This window comes from Orbicella franksi, chromosome 14 (assembly GCF_964199315.1).
Source record: "Orbicella franksi chromosome 14, jaOrbFran1.1, whole genome shotgun sequence".
Taxonomy (NCBI): Eukaryota; Metazoa; Cnidaria; class Anthozoa; order Scleractinia; family Merulinidae; genus Orbicella; species Orbicella franksi.
The window spans coordinates 8,322,252-8,340,036 of NC_138158.1; the positions used below are offsets into that span (position 1 = coordinate 8,322,252).

At 41.3% G+C, this 17,785-nt stretch overlaps 1 protein-coding gene and 1 long non-coding RNA gene across 3 annotated transcripts in view; one reads left to right on the forward strand and one right to left on the reverse strand.

The window, feature by feature from the left end:
- LOC145468436 (DNA excision repair protein ERCC-6-like 2) overlaps nucleotides 1-17,785 on the forward strand; it is a 132,055-nt gene that overhangs the window by 32,511 nt on the left and 81,759 nt on the right. The gene's annotated exons all lie outside the window — the stretch shown is intronic.
- On the reverse strand, nucleotides 206-16,447 carry LOC145468491 (uncharacterized). 2 transcript variants are annotated; one of them, XR_014042212.1, is made up of 4 exons: nucleotides 16,253-16,447; nucleotides 10,773-10,857; nucleotides 6,440-6,502; nucleotides 206-2,002 (listed from the first exon to the last, which is right to left on the reverse strand). It is a non-coding gene; the product is annotated as an uncharacterized LOC145468491 (long non-coding RNA). The 2 variants fall into 2 exon arrangements; XR_014042211.1 differs by having other exon boundaries at nucleotides 206-2,007.

Consider the following 17,785-nt stretch of genomic DNA (forward strand, 5'->3'; position numbering starts at 1 on the left):
ACAATTTAGCTGCGCGGAACAGTTTGGGACTTTTACAAGGTAATCACATTTCAGACTCGAGATGGTCACTTCCCAGGGGTCACTTTACACAAGGTGGTATTTAGAGAGGTTTGACTGTGTTCAATACTTGAGACATGCAATGTAGTGTACCAAGATTTTTCTTCAGTGACTTTTTAATATTTTTTATCTTTTAATTTTTTTTTTTCAAAATGGTGTTTGTATGATACGGGAGTTCAACAGATCAATGTCGATATATCATGTGCCAATCATTTTAAACTGTTGGTCAGTCAATCAGCCAATCACAGATTCTGTCCATTGGTAGGTGAGTGAGTCAGGCAGTCAGTCAACAGTCTCTCAACAGTCAATCAGTCAGTCAGTCAGTTAACGGTCCATCAGTCAACCATCAGCAGTCAATCAGTCACTCAGACGGACATGAATAAGACAATCATAGTCATTGAGTTAGTCAGTCAGTCAGCAGTCTCTCAACAGTCAGTCAGTCAGTCAGTTGACAGTCCATCAGTCAATCCATCAGCAGTCAATCGGTCAGTCAGACAGTCATGAATAAGTCAATCATAGTGAGTCATTCAGTTAGTCAGTCCGTCTGTCAGCAGTCAATCAGTCAGTCTGCTAGCAGTCCATCAGCAGTCAATCAGTGAGTCAGTCAGCAGTCCTCGAAAAGTCAGTCAGTCAGTTGTGACTCAATCATTCATTCAGTCAGTTAAGAGTCAATCAGTCAGTCAAAAAGTCAGTCATGAGTCAATTAGTGAGTCAGTTAGTCATGAGTCAATCAGTCAGTAGTGAACCAATCAGATGGTCAGTCATGAGTCAATAAATTAGTCAGTCAGTCAGTCTGTTTGTCTGTCAGTCAGTTAGTCAGTCAGTCAGCAGTCAGTCAGTCTGTCTGTCAGTTGTCAGTCAATCAGTCAATCAGTCAATCAGTCAGTAATGAGCCAATCAGGTGGTCAGTCATGAGTCAATAAATTAGTTGGTCAGTCAGTCAGTCTGTTTGTCTGCCTGTCTGTCAGTCCGTCAGTCAGCAGTCAGTCAGTCAGTCAGTCAGTCAGCAGTTTGTCAGTCTGTCTTAATCCATCAGTCAGTTTGTCAGACAGTCAGTCAGCTAGTCAGTTAGTCAGTCAGTCCATCTGTCTGTCTGTCCGTCTGTTAAATTTAACAATTTCATCAACAAAAGAGTGTGATTTAAGGTGGCTTCCTATAGTATTTACGAACACCCTCCCTATATAGAGCACGTGTTAGAAAAGGAAACTTAAATAATTTCTCTTAAAGTTTTCCCTGTAGAGATTTACCAGTATGAGTACTGTTAAAATATAAAGGCTTATTTTTTGGTTGTCAATTTTTGGATTAAGGCCGCTACCATGGCAACATCTCATCTAATGACTGGCAGATATATTCCTCACTTTGGCCTAAACTCCTTAATATTTATACACTCCCTCGGTAAAATTTTTTCATACTTTACCACATCATGGAAATGATATTGCCTGACACTTTGAATTGGTAAAAAGTCAAGATTGTTCAGACGGTTTTTCCAATATTCGATAATTTGTCACTCTTCTAAATATACTAGGTTAGCTCACACAGATTTTAACAAAAATAGGATATTTTATAGGAATTGTTCAAAAACATTCACCGAAGGAAACACAAGAAAATTCACTGTCAGTTTTGCTTTTTGTCCTCATGTTGATGTCATAAAAATCGAAAAACACTAACGCTTTCCTTTGAGTGCGCACAGATTACTTGAGCTTTTGTCCTATGTGTGCGTGCAATCATAAAACTATAGGGAGCCGCCTCAATAGCTTGTCTTACTCATTGTGTAAATAATCAAGGCACAAACTGCATGTCTGAAGTCAAATAATCAGAGCAGAACTTGGCTTATTCAAGAGCTTTGTTTACCTGGTTCACCCAAGAGTTGGATTGCAAAATAAAACATGCAGCCCTTCTAAAGATAACTGCTTGAAGATTAAGTCCACTTTGTCCCTGTTGGCATCTGATCTGGAAAAGAAAGAGAGCTTATTTGTCAGGCTAAGAAATAATTTTAGACGAGTTTTTAAAATTATTACCATGTACTTAACATTGCAGTTCAGAGGGTTGCATGGTTCATGAATGGAAAAAATAGCGAATCACAGATCACGGATATCGAAATTTCATTTTTGCGAATCACAAAAATAAGCAAGCAAAGCACTCTTTTTAATAACCTGCTCTTACACTCTAAACAGTGTTACTTGGTCATATGACATTTTGCAAAATCAGGCGAAGGACATCAAGGAAAGCTCTGCTACTTGGTTGCTGCAGATGCCTTATGAAACATTACAATAATTATACAGAAGTCACATTTGATGTTTTCAGTCTTAATAAATCTTCTGGAGGACTTGCGTCTCAAAATCACGTAGAATAGAGTGATTAAATCAAGAATATCAGTTGCTAATTCCAGTTCTTCACAGGTCACGCAAAACCTTCAAGTCACAGATCACAAAGAAGAATTTCCCAAATTCACGTTTCATGGAAAATAAAATCAGCATCACAAGGATACCCCTGTATGACCCTCAGTTTACTAAGAAGGAATTTAGTCAACACAATGTTGATGTCTTGTTGACATAATCTCAAATAGTCTGTGAATCAGTCAACTATGACGTCAGTCAGTCAGTCAGTTTATCTGTCTGTCTGTCCGTCTGTCCGTCAGTCAGTCAGTCTGTCTGTCTGCCTGTCTGCCTGCCTGTCTGTCTGCCTCCCTGGTCAGTATGTCAAATAGTCTACATATCACTTTATCAATGAGTTAACCTGTTAGTCAGTCTGTTTGCCAATCAATCACCATGCCAGTTCTACTAGTTGATTTGTTATCTTAAACATTTACATGTACACAGGCAATGAATAAATCAGTTCAGAGACCAACCAGAAGTTTAACAGGATATTTTGTCAATAATATTTTAACCCTTACCTATAATTTTAGTTTTGCAATAGAATGGACATGATGTCTACCAACTTTGCCATAATTGTTTGATCTTTCTCTAGTATTTTTAAAGCACTAATTTTTTCATTCCTGTCAGTTTTTCAGTAGAATTTTACATACAACAAGAACGTGAACGCATTTGTTCATTTGTTCATAGCTTAGTAGCCAGGCATTTCACTAGAAGATGGAGTACTGGACACGAGTACATGTAGTTCTTGAATCTTTCTTTGTTGACATGTAAACAGCTTTGTGGCGGAATGGAGATTCCCTACCGCGCAACATTTAGCTACTCTAGATAAGCTAGAATGGCAACCTTAAACTGGCTAAAAGATCTTTTATTGAAGGTTTAATGCAATTTAGCAGCAAGAGATGTAAGCTTGTGATTACGAACAAAAACAGCTCTTTTTAGGAGCCAACTTCAATATTATTTGTTTACTGAAATTCTTATTAGTTTGCTTTATACTGGCTTATAAATTTTCGATGGAAAGTGTAAATTTGTGCAAATTTATGGCACATTGTCCCGATGTTCTCGCAGATAAGCTGAATACCTCGATTTTTAAGGAAAATTTTGAGTAAAAACGTTTGGCTTATCCATTGGTGTTTATGATAACAAGAGGTCGGTGAACATTCAAAGAGTTGGACGCGATCGTTGGCAAATTAAACAAATTGATTCAAGGCTGTATAATAATGAAGATACCCAGTGTATAATACAGGAACTAGGAAGTAAGTTCACGAACGAACAACAACAGCTTGGGAGTTCATCCATGTTAATTATTACAGACCGAACAACTTCCTAAAAGCAGGATGAAGAAGTTAAAAGTTGTGGAAGCATTGCAATATAATGGCGTAAACATGAAAGTGATCAGCACTAAGAGGACTACAGTCAAGATGGTTTTATTAGTGCAGAGTGCACTATTAGGATGGTTATGGGAGCTGCCTGCTGCTAAGGAACTAAGCGTTATGGCACTATGGCGCTAAGGTGTAAACTTTAATGTTTGTTTAATTAATTAATTTCAATTAATTAATTAGTCTAGAGGCAAGGAAGTAGTGGGGTAAGGTGGGAAAGGTACCTGTGTACTCTACGTAAAACACATTCCATCGCCGTCACTTAGCTTTGAACATCGCAAAGCTATATATTTGTTTCAGGTAACTTCTTGCTCTCCTTGTGGTACCATTCTCCTTAGAACAAAACTAATTTGTCCTAAACGCATGCGTAGATTAGTTAGCGTTCGTGGCTTCTATATTTGGTGAAGGACACATTGTATACGGAATCACGCATAAATGTTGAGTGCTTTTCCTTATGGTAGAACTCAACACGTAAGACGCATGCGTTCTAGCATCGTTAGTGTTATACACTATCTTTCCATGTGGTATTTTAAATGTCATATCATGTGACCAAGGACGGCAATTATTTTTCAGGTAGCGCCAATTGTCCCTTTTTATTGCAAAAGTGAAACGTTACTGTGGCTGCGTAGCTTTTAGAATTACACACAGGTCGGTTCAACAAATATCATCTGCTGTTTTCAATCTACAATAGTGTGCTTGTCAGGGTTCAAATGCATTGCTTCTCTTTAGCGGCTTGTTTATTTCTTGCCTTAATTGTGTCTGTAAGAGAGACCAAAAAAGTTCCCAAGTTAGTGGCTTTAATACTCCGCAAATTGTAAATTTGTAACAAAAGAAACCAGGAAAATGCTCAAATATTGCTGCAGACGCTGTGGCACCTAATGAAAACGCAAATTAATTTAATCAGTCTTTGAGACTCATTCATATCAGCCAAGTAGCGCTGTTTATCTTCAATACTTTTCGTTGAAATGCTTCTCAGCCACCAATATCGTTGTGTGTTAATTTTGAATTGTTTTATTGTTAACAACAAAGGTGGCAACAGAAGAAGAAAGTGGTATTTCGTGACTATCTGATATTTAAATTAGTTCCTGTTCATCGGTAAAAATTTGCATTTTTAGTAAAACAACATTGTTTCTGTCCCGTTTCTTCATCACTACATCAGATATTTAACTTTCTTTCATTTATCTCCAAAAAACAAGGACATCTTCTGTATGTTTTGGAGAAAACAAGGGTTTCATATTACATGCCTTTGCGAGGAAAACAAAAGTATCAAGTTACAAAGTTGGCGTGAAGAGCTAAATTGTCACGTTTGCTGCTTCAGCATATTATTGAATTTAAAATGAACAAAAATCAACGTAAAACACCAGTAGTAATTAATTTGTGCATAATTTTTGGACCTTGAATGAAAATACAACCTTGAAACAAACACACTGCAAAGGGGAAAAGCCATAGCAGACTACTAAGGTAGACACAAACCGGAAGTGAACAGAGCATGGGTGAGTACTTATGGGACTACTGTACCAGAGCTATCAATTGCGCTCTGCACTATCTGAAATTGTCTCACTAGTTACATTAAAACACACCTGTAGTTTGACTTCCATTTTGGGGTTCATGAATTCTTAATGAGTTTGAAAACTTGGGCAAGCAGGGAAGTGCCCCGGGCAAGCAAAATTTGAGAGTTGATTGCCCAACGGGCAAGGTGGAATTCAAATATTTTTTGAGCCCTGAACCCGTAACTGAAATAGTTATTTATTCTATTTTGTGGGGTGGTCCGTAGAGGGGGTCCGTAGGGGTAGTCCATGGACCAGTCCATAGGTAGTCTGCGGACCTTGGTCCGTAGTGGGGGTCCACAGACCGGGGGACAGTATTTTCGGGTTACCCCCTCTAGCCACTTCTTTTGACTTGACTCTGGGGTTAAACTCTTGTTACTAATCAGTCTTTTTTATATATTAATGTACATGTAGTTGCTTTTTTGACCTGTAAAATTCTTGTTGTAAGTGGCTCATATTCGTGGTCGGTGTTCTGTAAATCTTGAAAATTAGAATCAGTCTGAAGAGACTTAGTCACTTTACAGCCGATATTAATCCATAGAAGCTGAGAGGGCGAGGGTCTACTTCATACATACAGAGGAAATAATTTAACGAGGTCGTTGTGTTGTCCTAAACGATGTTTCACCAGAGTTATTCTATTAGTGACCCAATTTACAAAAAAAACAACTGTCTTGTTGGCTATCTTTATTAGGGAGTTATGCCAAAGTTGTTGATCCAGAAAGCGATCTTTCAATGTTATTTCATGTTCAAAGTTAACTTCTGCCCAGATTCCTAATAGTTCTTTTAAAAAGGCATCCGAAGTTGTTATTGTCGATAAGGTGTCTCTAATGTTGAGGTTGTAGGGAAAAAAAGTTTTGACAGCCATATTTTTTGAGGATTACATGTATATCAAAAACGATTTTCCATTTTCCCTTGTTGTTGTTATCTATTAAGTATTTAGTTTCTCACGATTTCTTACTGCTGGTATACTTACATGTAAGCGTTGTAAATTTAACTGATGGAATTAGAACTAATAAGATAACTTAATGTGTACAAGTGTAGGCCCTTGCAAACAACATTACAGATACCAGAAATACAAACTGACCCGATCTAACTGTATCTGAGTCCTCCATTGATCTTACTGTGTTGTTGTTTGCTTCTTGTTTGCCTGATAATAAATGAAACTGTTTCAGTGAGAGACTTATCAGTAAATTGTTGCTGTTTACGTTTGAGTGGAAGTTATCACATGCAATATTGAAAATTGATTTCAACAAATAATTTTCAAAAAATTGATTTTTTTTCAACAGAAACTTGGTTTGTATTTTTCCAGCAATGCATATCAAAGGGCAACTTTCTACAGTTCATTATTTTGCCACTAACAACTGTATTGAAGATTTCTAGGACTTAAGAAAATAATCCAAAAATAACCATAGAAACAATGTATAAAAATGCTGCAACATGAATACTGTTCACAGTCCCCTATTTTTCTGTGAGATCATAGATGTCAATTATTGAGTTCGACGGGCTGCCATCTTGGTCTCTTGATGTGAATGAAACTGGGGAGAGTACAAAATGCCCATGGGTAGGGTTGGTGGAGGGCAGGGCGGGCGGAAAAAATCCCTATTTTTTTCTGCCAGTTCATCCCCATGCTATGAGCCTGATCACCCCTACCCATGGGCCTTTTGAACTCTCCCAAGTTTCACTCGCATCAAGAGACCAAGATGGCAGCCTGTCGAACTCAACGATTGACATCTACAATCTTACGGAAAAATAGGGGACTGTGAACAGTCTATGAATACTGCAAAGTTGCTTTCTCCAGGTAATAAACCTCTTGATTTAAGTAGTTCCATATATATTCACCATTAACAACAGCATCCCTAAAATGGAGGTTGGGTGCCTGAGCTATCCAGGGGCTTCCACTATTGGCAGCCAGCTCCTAGATGAAGACCACTCCCATGGCTGGCAAATCCTGGCAACCCAGCTATGAGCCTCCACACATTAAGAGAAACAGGCACCCGTCACACTGTTGAAACAGTGGAAAGAGGGTGGGAAAGGGGAGGGAGGGGAACTACCTGGGTGATGAGCTGCCACACAACAAAAAGCGCCAGAAAACGCCTCCTGTATGTATGCCACACTACGATCCACGAGCACATGGAATTCCGACACAAGCCCATATGTATCAAGACCACTGACTAACAGGGGAACACAAGCGCTCTTTGTTGTTAACTCCATTAAATTGCATTTAACTGCATTTAACAACTGTATCGGTAAAATGGAAGTTGGGTGCCAGAGACATCCAGGAGCATCCATTATTGCAGCTAGCCCCTAGATGAAGACTGCTCCCATGGCTGGCAAATCCTGGAAACTGAGCCATGAACCCCCACGCCATGCCAAAGGACCTCCGAGCAAAGCAACGGCCAGCTCAGAGAGAATGGGGCTCGTGGTGGAGGCAAAGCCAGAGTCCCACAGAGGCACCCAGTCCGGAGGCACCCAGCTACTGAACGCAATTAGTTAAGGTACATGTAAGTATCATATCTGTTACGATATTCTACCAGCTACCGAAAGGATGGTGTCCACGGGCATGCAAATGTACAAAATATAAGCTTCACTCGACCAGTGACCCATGGTCTTAATGAAGTGGTCAGGAACGCCTCTCTGGGCGGCTGTAGTTGCAGCGCTGATTCTTAAGCCGTGACCTGAGAACTTCCCAGGAATGCCAGCTGCCTGTAAGGTGGATTGCAGAAACAAAGATAGAAGGGCCCTCAAAAGAAGATGGCCACCTGGAAAATGAAGAAAGGCCCAATACCTGGTCCACAAAGATGAAGGTAGCTTGTCAACGCCGAAACAGGACAGAGAAGTGCAGAGCCACAGCCAAGGAAAATGAAACAGCCATGCCGAAAAGGATCAGTCTTAGCACACTTAATGAACACTCTAAAGCTTTGTGGATTCAATGAGGAATCAACTTGAAGATCAGCTGGAGTGAAGTTTAAAGAGGGGTCAAAAGAACTGTTCATTGTGAATTCCCTGGCTTGAAGGAACCTGAAAAAGCCAAGGCAACACGCTGCCCACAGCATGACATTGTCCGGGTTAGATAAATACAAGGACTGATGTAAAACACCCATAAGGTCTGCAGTCACAGGCTGGCGCTGTGGGAGATTTGAACCCTGGTGTCATTTAATCCCTCTTAAAAGACGCTGAAGTTGAAGACGATTGGAGAGTGGGTCTGGATAGCCGTAGTCAATATGTAAGGAGCAAACTGCCGCTGGATAAATCTTAACGGAAGAATGATGAAGGCGATCTGCTAACTGGGCACAGAAGCACTTCAAAGTTTGTTCACTGGCAGGTAGGAGAGAGTCGCCCAGATCAGAGGGAATATCCTTAGTGCAGAATTCTAGGAAATGGTGCTGAGCTGAGCCATAAACTTGACAAGTTGAAGGGACAGGCCACTAGCCAAGTAGAATTGGCACTTTCCAGTCAGTTCACGAGGAGCTGGGCCAGCAGCAATGGCGGTATTGCTCCAACCATGTCGGCTGCATGTGGTGCTAGATGATGGAAACGCTGGAGATAAGGCATTAGCAACACAATTGTCCCACCCAGGTGTATAAGATGGAGTAAAGGGAAAAGAATTACGGTCCGCTACAAGGGATAAGTAGTGAAGAGGTACCATCATGTTTGGATCCTATGAGGTGCCTGGATGTAGAAAGCTGACTACCGCCATATTATCCAAACAGAACTCCACCCATTTTGTGGCCCATCTGTGGCCCCATAGCATAGCTGCCACAACTTCAGGAAAACATTCCTTGTAGGCTATTGACAAAGGTTGTTGAGCAATGGACCATTTTCCCACAAACCATTCATGGCCAGAAATTGCACCGTAGCCAAGAGCTCCAGCTGCGTCAGATGACACCGAGAAATCAGGTAAAGGTGCCCATGTGGGGGAGAGTAGACAACTAAGTCCGTCCCAAAAGACGAAAGGTCTAAGAAAGGTCTATAAAGGTCTAAGAAAGGTCTAAGTGGAACTCTTGGTTAAGCCTGATGGGATGGTTGTCATGGCGGAACACCGACAGTGAATTATATGCTGTAACAGTAATCATATGCCGTATAAAAGTATGCCCCTGAGGAATAACTTTGCATGCGTGATGGAGGGTGCCAATGAGAGATTCCAACTCCTTCCTCATACAATGAACCGATCTAGAAGGCAAGGATGAAGGGGTAGGTAGCTGGTACTGTTGTTGTTGAGGTAAGCAGGTATGAAAATTGTACAGATCACTGTACATACGGGACCAGTCGGCCAGATTTGACGCAGCTGCGTTTTCCGAAAGGCTGTGTCATAGTGGAGCCATGCTTTGCCGAAGAACTGGCGAGTGGTTTGCAAAATCAGGAGCTTGTACTGGGTCATGTCGCCATCTAGATGGTTGGGTGCAACAAAAGATCCACATTTACACTGTAGTTAAAGGCTTCCACTCAGGTTACAATATCTGTAACCTCTCGTACCCTCTTCTTGAAAGACATGAGCAGTTTCCCATCCAGGTTCATTTGGGGCTCGGAATCCTGGGCCTTGACATTTTCGGGTAGCAGGTCTGTAGATCGATGAATTGCCCCGCCTTTATTTTTGTAACCAGCTTCTCCGAGATGGGTGAATATCCCGGGCTGACAACAAAAGGCTTGTGCAGCAAAGAAGTGACTGAGTGAGCCAAGGTGGGTGTGGAAAACGCTGGAGAGAAGATCTGGCTGGTGGCGGGAAGCACTCTGCTCAAGGCACCGTGGGAGTCAAACAACAATGGATGCAAAAGGGATGAATTACCTAACGTACAGTAAGTGGAAAGGAACGAAGGTGCAATGATGTTACCTGCAGAGAGTCCAGCAGCAAATCCTGGTGAAGAATTAACAAACATGTGCTCAACAGCACGCCTCCTGATGCAGTGACATTCGATGCTGTGAGCTGACTTGTTTGGTTTTGCACGGCCGCTAGAATTTGAGGCAGCGAGTTGCCGAGCGCTTGAGAGAAAGCTTGAGAAAGATCCTGAGCAGTAAGCACAAAGGACATGGTTATCGGAGCCAAAGAAACCATGGAACTTGCCACTGAAGAACCCAGGGAGGAAGTCGCCGAAGAATCCAACATGGCAGCAGCACTGTTGTTCTAAAGTTGACCAGCCCGAAAACTGATTCATTAAGACAAGAAGAAAAACAAGCTAAAGAAGCTATGCTAACACACAAAGAACCTGTAATGTTGATTTTCCTAGGGAAGTGCCAGGGCAATGAGCTGCCACGGTACAAAAAACGCCAGAAAACGCCTCCTGTACATACGTCATGCTAGGATCCATGAGCACGTGTAATTCCAACATGTGCGTATATGTGTCAACACTGCTGACTACCAGGGGAATGCAAGCGCTCTGTGTTGTTAACTCCGTTAAATTGCATTGACTGCATGAAATTACCTTTAATACTTGCAGCTGTATCTGATGTCAACCATTATTCTTTCAGTGCTTCAATAACATCACATCCATGTGCTTCATATTTTGCCTGATAAGTAATACAAACACTTTGATAAGTGATTTACTGTCTACTTTTTTGCTTACAATAGTAACCTCATGCCCACAAAATTATGTTCCAACAATCACTCAAGAAATTATTACTTGTAAACAGATCAAATGTAACCAGTAAGGGTTGTCTATATTATTGTTAGAGGAGGGGGGGGAGAGAAATTTCAAAACAGGAAAAAACAGGTGTAAAAAAACTTTCCTGAAAGACTGGAAGGAGGAACAACATTGTGTACAAGTGTCATGTAACACCACCCCCCCCCCCTTCCCCACCTCTCCGCATCAATAATCTACATATACTGGTCGATCCATAACTGCATATTAAACCAAGATCTCTTTATGCACCCATAAACTGTCACTGGAAACTCCCCCCCCCCCCAACCCTGGGGAAACATAGGGCATGGCTGTGGCTTTGTGAGGCTTTAAATCACTACCTTGCCCAAGGGGGTGGAGGTTTAATTCATTTCTCACTTTGCCTTTGTAGAGAGGTGGGGGATTAGTACATTTTAGCCTTTGCTTTGCCCTATGGAGTGGGGGATAAGTACATTTTAGCCTTTGCTTTGCACGACGGGGTCTGGGATTAGTACATTTTAGCCTTTGCTTTGCCCAATGGAGTTGGGGATAAGTACATTTCTGCCTTTCCTTTGCCCAATAGGGTGGGGGATTAGTACATTTTAACCTTTGCCTTGCCCTATGGGGTTGGGGATTAGTACATTTTAGCCTTTGCTTTGCCCAATGGGGTTGGGGATTAGTACATTTTAGCCTTTGCCTTGCCCTATGGGGTTGGGGATTAGTACATTTTAGCCTTTGCTTTGCCCAATGGGGTTGGGGATTAGTACATTTTAGCCTTTGCTTTGCCCAATAGGGTGGGGGATTAGTACATTTTAACCTTTGCCTTGCCCTATGGGGTTGGGGATTAGTACATTTTAGTCTTTGCTTTGCCCTATGGGGTTGGAGATTAGAACATTTTAGCCTTTGCTTTGCCCAATAGGGTGGGGGATTAGTACATTTTAGCCTTTGCTTTGCCCAGTGGGGTTGGGGTTTAGTACATTTTAGCCTTTGCTTTGCCCAGTGGGGTTGGGGATTAGTACATTTTAGCCTTTCCTTTGCCCAATGGGGTTGGGGATTAGTACATTTTAGCCTTTGCTTTGCCCAGTGGGGTTGGGGTTTAGTACATTTTAGCCTTTCCTTTGCCCAATGGGGTTGGGGATTAGTACATTTTAGCCTTTGCTTTGCCCAGTGGGGTTGGGGTTTAGTACATTTTAGCCTTTGCTTTGCCCAGTGGGGTTGGGGTTTAGTACATTTTAGCCTTTCCTTTGCCCAATGGGGTTGGGGATTAGTACATTTTAGCCTTTGCTTTGCCCAATGGGGTGGGGGATTAGTACGTTTTAACCTTTGCCTTGCCCTATGGGGTTGGGGATTAGTACATTTTAGCCTTTCCTTTGCCCAATGGGGTTGGGGTTTAGTACATTTTAACCTTTGTCTTGCCCTATGGGGTTGGGGATTAGTACAGTTTAGCCTTTGCTTTGCCCAATGGGGTTGGGGTTTAGTACATTTTAACCTTTGCCTTGCCCTATGGGGTTGGGGATTAGTACATTTTAGCCTTTGCTTTGCCCAATGGGGTGGGGGATAAGTACATTTTAGCCTTTGCCTTGCCCTATGGGGTGGGGGATTAGTACATTTTAGCCTTTGCTTTGCCCAATGGGGTGGGGGATTAGTACATTTTAGCCTTTGCCTTGCCCTATGGGGTGGGGGATTAGTACATTTTAGCCTTTGCTTTGCCCAATGGGGTTGGGGATTAGTACATTTTAGCCTTTGCTTTGCCCAATGGGGTGGGGGATAAGTACATTTTAGCCTTTGCCTTGCCCTATGGGGTTGGGGATTAGTACATTTTAGCCTTTGCCTTGCCCTATGGGGTGGGGGATTAGTACATTTTAGCCTTTGCTTTGCCCAATGGGGTGGGGGATTAGTACATTTTAGCCTTTGCCTTGCCCTATGGGGTGGGGGATTAGTACATTTTAGCCTTTGCTTTGCCCAATGGGGTTGGGGATTAGTACATTTTAGCCTTTGCTTTGCCCAATGGGGTTGGGGATTAGTACATTTTAGCCTTTGCTTTGCCCTATGGGGTTGGGGATTAGTACATTTTAGCCTTTGCTTTGCCCAATGGGGTTGGGGATTAGTACATTTTAGCCTTTGCTTTGCCCTATGGGGTTGGGGATTAGTACATTTTAGCCTTTGCTTTGCCCTATGGGGTGGGGGATTAGTACATTTTAGCCTTTCCTTTGCCCTATGGGGTTGGAGTTTAGTACATTTAAGCCTTTGCTTTGCCCAATGGGGGGGGGGGGGGGATTAGTACATTTTAGCCTTTGCTTTACCCAATGGGGGGGGGGGATTAGTACATTTTAGCCTTTGCTTTGTCCTGTGGGGTGGGAAATTAGTACATTTTGGTCTGTTGCATTGCCTGAGCATGGACGAGTAGTAGAAAGGACACTTTAACAACCTGATATGAAAGGGATCTGGAACAAGAACCTGGCAACAAGTGCTCCACCATGTTGGAAACATGCAGCTTTAGGAGTTTTACTAAAGGCTGGACCCTGCGTAAATTGACTGGCAGCGTGGATGATTTTGCCTGACTGGTTTGACCATCTAGAGAAAAAAGTGAGGGTTCTCCATTACTTGGATTTACATGTACAAGAAATTTCCCATCATTTTCTGTTACCTAAAGAAACACCTGACTGTCAAAATGCAGATATGTCGCCATTGCATACTGCACATTGTAACTGACTTATGCCATCATGCACCAATCAATGTTAAGTCCCAGCGTAGGGAGGTCAGGCGTCCACAGGGGATTTGACTGTATTTCCTTTCCCGTGGGTGGGGAATAGTTAAAGAGTAGGAAAGCTTGGCAAGATCATGCAAGAGTTTCGAACCTAGTCACACCATCTTGAAAACATTACCCAGAGTTCCTTGGGATTGCTATGCCATTTTCGAAGTTGCTTTGTGCGCACATGTGTTCATTGCCCATTCACTGTTGAATACTAATCCGTGTTGGACTAAGGAGCTCTAAAAGGCACTTGGTTTTGCAAGAAATGCCTCTTCACAAAGCCAGGAATATAACCCTGGGGGGGGGGGGGGTACTTTGGGAATTTCTGGGTGGGGATGTGCCACTGGGACTCTGGAACCCTTAGCCTATACCAGAGCTAGATCAGCTGAATTTTGCTACCCTATACTAGAGTAAACTCACCAAGTCCCCCCCACTGTTGAGGCTGATTTCCTTGAAAACCATACCCTTCACAGTGGCACATACCTATATAGCCCATATATGGCAGTGCCCCCCCACCCACCCCCCAGGAATATAACTACAACCTTGGTCACAAGGGTTGGAAAAAAATCATTCTATAGATATTTTGCCCCTCCCCACCCCTGTGCAATGTTGACAAAACACTTTGATCTGACACAAGTTTGCATTTTACCATTTTCCAACATTGGAAGGGCGAATGGGGGTGTTGACACTTATTCTGTAGGCATTACGATTATGATTTCATGTTTTTGGCATTTTCCAACACAATTTGTCCATGATTGTCTGAGTTTTCATATACTTTAAATGCCCATAACTTACACTGAAATTTACAAATTCGAACCAAACGTGGCACACGCACTATCTGTCACTTGCTCAATAAAATGACTGCCCATATCTGGTTATTACCTAATTCCCTAACTTGATTTGTTGATTTCGTTTTCCCTTAAAATTGAGGTTTTTAGCATCTCTACCTCATGTAACAAGCAATAAAATATATCTATGCTAAAAATATATCTAGAAAGGCCCATTTTTCCACTAAAATGATGTTCATAAATAAAAAGTACTATAAGATCTTTGAAAGGGTGTTGCTATGGCCTACGTTCATTCCAGACACGCCTTTTAGGACCAAAAGGCATGGTTTACATCGGTTTTTGAACGGTTTACAAACGAGTTACAAGAGGTTATGACATAATTGTGATGTCACAGGTATTGTAAGAAAAAAAATGTTTAAGGAAATAAAATCAGGACACAAAACTCTATCTATAAACCCTTGGATATAAAAGAAATCTTCTTTTACATGTACCTTTTCTTTATAAAGCAGTTGTAAACTGTTGTAAACTGTGCAATTTATGTTATAGTCAGTAGGAGTCTTTGTAATATGGTGTTATTTTGTGTGCTCAGTTGAATACCGTCATCAAAATGATTCACAGACCGAGCTGTGACGTCATTATGACGTCCTTTACAATTGTAATCCGTTAAAAAACCATCACTCAACGTTGTAACCTGTCGGTAAAACAACGCAAATTTGTGCCGCTCATCGGTTTTTGAAGAAGGAACAAAGAACAACATGTACTCGTTGTGTTCTCGCGAGAATTGCGTTCAAAAGGACGCTGATTAATGTCAAAAGGCTAGCATATCTTATATGTCTCGTCAGAGCTGCTCCATAGAATTGCCTGACATCATTGTGACGTCAGCCGTTGATCACATGATCTCTATTTAACCCCATTTCATGTTTAGCTTCAGGTTGTTACAGAAGCCAAATATCGCTATGATTGGTCAAACCAAAAAGCGTTTACATAGTTCCCCCCCTCAGACAACCTTGGTCACAAGGGTTGGAAAAAAATCATTCTATAGACATTTTGCCCCTCTCCACCCCTGTGCAATGTTGACAAAACACTTTCATCTGACACAAGTTTGCATTTTACCATTTTCCAACATTGGAAGGGGGAACAGGGGTGTTGACACTTATTCTGTGGGGATTACTATTATAATTTCATGTTTTTGGCATTTTCCAACACAATTTGTCCATGATTGTAGATGGAAAAGAAAGGCTGTGGCAGTGGGTGGATACAAAGAATTTGTCAAACGAGAACGCAAGGGGTATTTCACATCAGTGCTTTTCCCCTGAGTAAAGAATTTGACGTGAAAATAGGCTAAAATGTCAAATTCCCCTGGGTATGCCCGGCCCCCTGCCCTGGGGTTTCACACTGATTCGGGTGCACTATGCTAAAAAGAAAGAACCATAAAAACAAACTCTTATCTAGATAAGTCTAGCTTCTAAATTTTCCACTCAACGTGAACTTACATGTATTTACCACCAGTGATGATCTTATGCAATCCAAGGCGAACAATTTCACCTTTAAGAACTTAATATATGGTTTTCATGGAACCTTAGTTCCGGGACTAGCTAGTGAAGAAAAACTGGTCGCCATCAAACATTCGATTTGCCGAGCTATAATTCCGAGATATCGATTTATTTTTGGCTATATAAATGTCTCAAGGCATGTAACATCTCTTCAACCGTTAGAGTACTAGAAAGTAGCATAAACATAGGCTTAAAGTACCGACGTAAACATACCGAGGATGGTCAAAGACGACACTTCCATCTTGAGGTCGCTTGCCGTTTCTGGCACTTGAATGAAGTTCAACCGGTGTCTGGAACACGTTTGGGAGAGAATTGTTGTAATGTAGACACGGCATTACGCAAAGTTTGAAAGAAGTTGCGAGTACTATACCTCGTGCAAATTAAAAGAAGGAACGAAAAAATAAAATTAAGCCCAGGGCTCTCCTTGGGCAGCCTGTCTTTCTTAGCCTACGGGGCCTTGGCACGATTCAAAATAGCAGAAAACGAAAAGGGACGAACTCTACAAGGTTACCCAATTTTTCAGACAAGCAGCAGCATTTTCACGTCACTAATGGAAGCTGGATATTGTTTTCGTAGGGAATCAATTTTTTTCATACATATTAATTAACCTAAAGAAGGTTTGCGAAGACACATTTTTTCCTCAAACCTTCCTTACATATTGTATCCATATAAGCATACCACTGAATATATAAGCAAGAGAGCCTCCCAGCAGGCAAGGGGAGACCGTGTTTCTTAACAGTGAAATGTCAAAAAAAAATCATGCTTGTCCAAGTATCATTAAATCAACCCACCGACATCCTCGCGCACTTTAATTACTACGGTCCGCCGTTCTTTCCACCACTGTAGCTCGCATTAATAATTAATAAATAATAACAAACTTTATTGAGTACTTTTCCATGCAAACTTGAATCATACATGTACCTGGTAAAAAATTCAGAAATTCTGTTGTTCCTTAATAATGATTTTTTTAAATTTTAAAAAGAGGAGTGTTTATTGTGACAAAAACTAGAGCTAAGCTTTACAAAATGCTATAATATTTACATAATTTGATGTCTGTTAAACCTGTAAAACATGTTTCCGTATCTAATCATGATATCATGGTTACTACAACTAATACTAATACTACTATCATCATCATAACATTAATTAACATATTCCATACAAATTGGTATATTACAAGGTAAAAGTAAGTAAAAGAAATAAACTATTAAAACCTATTTCAACAGTGTTTACATAATGGTTCCCTCCTGGGTTTCATCGTCAATATCGGTATATTACAAGGTAAAAGTAAATAAAAGAAATAAACTATTAAGACCTATTTCAACAGTGTTTACATAATGGCTCCCTCCTGGGTTTCAACGTCAATATCAATGTTCTTAAAGTCACAAAAGGCTTTCCTTCTAGCTCTTGAACCTCTTAGGCAGATTAGTGCGGATCTTAGTAAAGCGAAGGATGTCCTTGCTCTTATCCAGGAGATTGTTTTAGCATAATGTTCTCCTTTCTTGATGGAGATCAGCTGCGCCAGTCTGGAATGGTATTGCAAGCACTCGTTTCCCATGCCACCTGTTGACGTGAAAATAAAGGGTGTAAAAGTTCCTTGTTCGATATCCAAGACCCTCCTCGCGTAAAGGCGCTTCTTCTCGTTCTCATGATTGCGGTATATCTGTTGGAGCTCTAGGTCCCTATACGAATCAGTATTAGGGTGACAAATTAAACCCTCACGTCAAAGAATGCTGATCGTTGGTT